The 5,427-nt window shown below is 47.5% G+C and overlaps 1 pseudogene; it reads left to right on the plus strand.

Moving 5' to 3' along the window:
* Positions 1-2,871: 2,871 nt before the first annotated feature.
* LOC119292396 lies at positions 2,872-3,807 on the plus strand (annotated as a pseudogene).
* The last annotated feature ends 1,620 nt before the right edge of the window (positions 3,808-5,427 follow it).

Raw genomic sequence — 5,427 nt, forward strand, 5'->3', positions numbered from 1 at the left:
AATGTGCGTGAAATTATCACCTTTATATACAACTTCTCCTGACTTGGAAAGCATTGCAGCAAGCCAATAATCTTGTTCAGATCAAAACTATTCATTTGGATATATAAGATCTTGACAGAATCCAGCACCATTGATAGGCCATCCATGGAGAAACTCTTCATTGAGCATAGAACATAATATTAGTACAAAATGTGTACTCTAAGATGATATATAAATTATGCGCGGAAATTTAAAATGCAGCTTATGGTTACAAGTGTAGATGATAATATAAAGTACCTGAAGAACTGTGGAGCCAAACACCATATTGAAATGAGCACAGAGATCATGTATTACACCCAAGGTCTCCAGTTTAGGCGCAGAGAGGACGGTTATTTGGAATGGTGAATAACTAGAATCAAGGATCAAGCTTTGAAGTGAAGGGGCATCTTGGATGATGAGCTGCCTTCCGTCAAAAGAAATTCCAATTCTTACAAGGTTAGGCAACTTTATTTGGAGACAACCGATTCTAACTGTGAAAACAAGCACCAAGCACTCCAGCGCAGGGCAACTGGAGTGGATGATGCTGTGCAATGAGGCCTCTGATATACGAACCCGCACAAGTGAAAGATTCTTGAGAAATGGGAGTCGAAGGTTTAGTACCAGATTGTCTGGTAGGTAGCACATCGCAAAGGTGGCGGTGTGGAGAGAGGAGGAAAACCGCGAGATGGACATCGGTGCTGAGGGCACAAGTTCATGGCGTTCGGTATGTGGTATGTGATTTCCAGGGGAATAGTAGAACTCAAGCAGCTGTAGTTCTGTGAATTCAGGGGATTTCACTGGAGCTGTTCCCGCTACGCCGTCGTTCGCCGCCTCAGATCTGCTTCCCCGCCGCCGACAGATGGCCACCACACCACACTCAACAACTTGGCCATGGGTTCGTCCAAGGCTGCACCGTCCTCCACAACTTCTGGTTTCCGGCGAACAACAAGATCGTTGGAAAAATAGAAGGAGGACACAGCACTGCCAGCAGAAAGAGGTACTCCTCTTCCCTTATTCGTGCAAATCTTACGTCTCCGCTCACACCGTATTCATCCCACGAAAGAAACTAGTTGAGCGCTTCTTACTGCATCGTCATCGTGATACTAAATGCACAAGGTTTCCTCCCTTTTACTATTTCACCTTTGCTAGAGTTCAGTAGCCCGCCTGGATTTCAATTCAGGGTCAGTCGAACCGCAATTAAAAGAAGCAGCACCCGCTTAGGCGCACGGAGCACCTAGTCTGCCTGTTCCCCAGGGAAGCGGCGCATCGGTGCCTATCATAGGGGTGTGGGGTGCAGGAGCTGCTTGCGCCCGATCTGGAGGTCGGCGGGGCTTGAATGGATGGCCGGGGGGCGGTGCCAAGCACGGCGGTGCAGTGAGGTCAAGGGGAGGGTGTAGGCAGGGGAGGAATACTGGGCCGGTGGTCGCTGGCGTTTCGAGGAAGATCGTCAACACTGACTGGCTGGAGGTAGATGAAGGCGATCTGCCCGTTCTTTGTACATCTGACAGTGCAGAAAAAATGGACTGACCTATTTGCTTTCAGTCGACTGTTATTTTCATAGAGTCCTGTAGTAATTGAGTGTGCCATGCATGTTGTAGAGCTATCATATGTCTCCCCTCATTTATTTCTCACCGAAATGCTATCTGCTACCTTTACACTGTACTAATTGTGCACACACTTCACCCATACTCACACTATTGTTTTTTTATGCATGGGTATTTTAGACTCTGATGGAGTGTTGATGAATGCAGAAAAGAAAAGAAAGAAGTCGCTCCAGTGTAATTCGAAGATAAGCACTAAGCGTTTCAGTGCTCTAATGGGTGCAGTGTCAGCAGTTGGAGACAGTAAACGTAGCTCTGCAGTTGATGATCTCAATTGCCACACACAACCATCCCAGGTGCTTGCTTTAACTTCGCGCTGTCAAATGTGGTTGCATGTTGCATATGGTGTCTAGCTTGTATTGCTTCCAATTTGGTTAAATTACATCTGCTTACTTTACACATTATACCTTTGATAATGACATGCCTTCCTGTTTTTGATACATACTACATATGTCTATTAACCATGTTCGTACATCAAACTAAGGCCAACTCCATCGCGCGACCCTATCATGTCCGGCTCTGTCCGTTTGGGGTAAAAGGGACAAAAGAGGCGGCCCAGCGCACGGCCTCAAACGGACAATTGTCCGGATTCCGTCTGTTTTCGACCCATCCCCGACCTAAACTTGCGCTCGGTTTGGGGTGAAACGGACGCGCGCGAACGGTCGCAACACACGCCCTTGTCCCCCCGTGGCCCGCCTGTCGGGGACACTAGCAGTCCCTCCGCTCCCAACGCTTCACCCTCTCTCCCCGCCCTGCCCCGCCGGCGGTGTCGCCGCTATTCTCCGGCCGCCTCCTCACCGCACAGCCCCCCGCCGTCCATACCAAACCATGTCTCGACATGGCCGCCACCACACCCGCGCTTTCGCTGTAGTTTTGGTCGTCTATCGGGGAGGTTTGGTCGTCGCCGTCCTTGCCGGTGGCGGAGGAGACACGAGTGCGACGTACCACGACGGCCGAGGCAGATTCCGACGAGAGCTCCAAAGCGGCCAGTAGCCGGCCGACAACCACCCCTGCTGCGTCGAGGTGATCATCGCGGCCTCTTCGCCACCACGACTGCAAGGTGTTCGACCTTTTTGCCAACAAAGGTATGGAAAGTGGAGACGAGTTTTTCTTCCATCATTTCCTTTGTTCATCGGACGATTCATCGTCGGATGATGAAGATCTTGTGGTGGCTGCACTAGTCGTTCACGACCATATTCAACGGCAGCTTCCTCGGTACAGGGGGTCACTCCCTGGCCGTGCTCCCAACCTGAACCGCAACAGGGAGAGAGGCCACGCCCTGCTCTATGTCGATTACTTTGCCAACACCCCGCTCTTCAAGCCGGATAAATTTTGTCGTCGTTTTCGTATGAGAAGGCATGTGTTCAATCGTATCCGAGAGGGAGTGGTTGCCCATGACCCATACTTCGAGTGCAAGATGGATGCCCTTGGCAAGCTTGGATTCTCCTCTTACCAGAAATGCACCACGGCCATCCGCATGCTGACATATGGAATTCCAGGCGATCTGGTGGATGAGTATGTGCGTATGAGTGAGACAACATGTCTGATGTCAATGTACAAGTTTTGCCAGGCTGTGATCGAGGTGTTTGGCCCAGAGTACTTGAGGCAGCCAACTGCCGCTGATACAGAGAGATTGTTGGAGACCAACGCAGCTAGAGACTTTCCAGGCATGCTTGGCAGCATAGATTGTATGCATTGGGAGTGGAAGAACTGTCCATTTGCTTGGCAGGGCTAGTACAAGGGGCATGTTAATGGGTGCACTGTCATATTAGAAGCGGTGGCATCGCAAGATCTTTGGATATGGCATTCTTTCTTCGGCATGGCAGGTTCTCACAATGATATCAACGTGTTGCAGCATTCTCCAGTCTTCGCGAGGCTTGCAGAAGGCCACTCCCCACCTGTCAACTTTAAGATCAACGGCCACCATTACAACAAGGGATACTACCTAGCAGATGGTATATATCCTCAGTGGTCAACTTTTGTGAAGACAATCTCGAAACCCCAAGGTGAGAAAAGAAAGAGATTTGCCCAAATGCAAGAGAGTGTTAGAAAGGATGTGGAATGTGCTTTTGGTGTGCTTCAATCCCGGTGGGGTATCGTTCGAAACCCTGCACTATCATGGGATGAAAGGAAGCTTTGGGAGGTGATGAATACTTGTGTGATCATGCACAACATGATCATCGAGGACGAGCGTGATGAGAGTATCTTCGACCAAAGATTTGATTATCAAGGTGAAAATATTGAGCCCCTGCACCAAGACCCGGCCACATTTGAACAATTTGCCCAATTCCACCGTGAGATGCGTGATTGGCACACTCATTTGAATCTTCAAAACGACTTGGTTGAGCATGTCTGGGATCACATTGGCAACCAATAGATGTAAACTATTTTATGTTCAGTCAAGACAATTTCGATTTGGTTGTAAAACTATTTTAATTTTCAGACAAATATTTGGGTCGCAAACTAGTTTTGATGAAATTAGGGCATTTTTGGCCCTGACAGACAGGATGGGGCAAATGGATGCGGCCGCGCGCTGGGCGCACGGCCACCGCATCCCAGGACAGCCCCGGACACGACCCCAAATCTCTACCCAAACAGACAGAATCCGGACAAAACGGACGTCCGTTTGGGGTCGCACGGTGGAGTTGGCCTAATGCTCTTTTGTATCCCTCGTCAATCACTTATGATGAGACAGTCACCCGGGTGGGTTACTGTGAGACGCCCTACCATTTAAAGAGTGCAGTGTCATCCTCCCCACATGATTCTCAAGAAACAGCAAGGCTAAATGAAGATAGTCAACGTAGCTCTCTAGTTGATCACCGCAATTCCCCCACACCACCATCGCAGGTGCTTGCTCTTACTTGGCAGTGTGATATGTGGTTGCATGTTGCATATGGTGTCTACCTTGTAATGCTTCTAATTAGGGTAAATTGCATCTGCTTAGTTAACACATTATACCTGTGAATATGACATGCCTTCCTGTTTTTGGTACATACTACGTCTTTCTATTAACCATGTTCTTACATCAAACTGCTTTTCTTGTGTATCCCTCATCAATGCTCCTAATTTGTTAAATTGCATCTCCTTAGCTTACACATTATACATGTGAATATGACACGCCTTCCTGTTTTTGGTACATACTTCGTCTGCCTATCACACCATGTTCTTACATCAAACTACTGTTCTTGTGTATCCTGCGTCTATCGCTTATGATGAGACAGTCACGCGCGTGGGTTAATATGAGACGCAATACTCTTATAAAGAATGCAATTTCATCCTCTCCACATGATTCTCAAGAAACAGCAAGCCTATGAAGATATTGAATGTTGCTCTATACCTGAAGACAACACTTCCCCTACACCACCATCATAGGTGCTTGCTCCAACTTCGCAGTGTGATATGTGGTTGCATGTTGCATACGGTGCCTAGCTTGTAATGCTTCTAATTAGGGTAAATTGCATCTGCTTAGTTTACACACTATACCTGTGAATATGACATGCCTTCCTATTTTTGGTACACACTACATCTATGTGTTAACCTTGTTCTTACATGAAACTACCTCTCTTCTGTATCCTGCATCAATCACTTACGATGAGTCACCTTTATTCGTTGCATATTGCATATTATTTCTAGCCTGTTGCCATGTATTGCTTCTAATTTGGTCAAATACATTTGTGAGGGCACCCTTTTAATTTGGCAGAGTGATATTGGTTTCATCTTTCATATGGTTTCTAGCTTGCATCGATTCTAACAAGTTCAAGCACCTTGTGCTTAGTTTACACTTTATACATCATACATGTCAATATGT

This window comes from Triticum dicoccoides, chromosome 4B (assembly GCF_002162155.2).
Source record: "Triticum dicoccoides isolate Atlit2015 ecotype Zavitan chromosome 4B, WEW_v2.0, whole genome shotgun sequence".
NCBI classification, from domain to species: Eukaryota; Viridiplantae; Streptophyta; class Magnoliopsida; order Poales; family Poaceae; genus Triticum; species Triticum dicoccoides.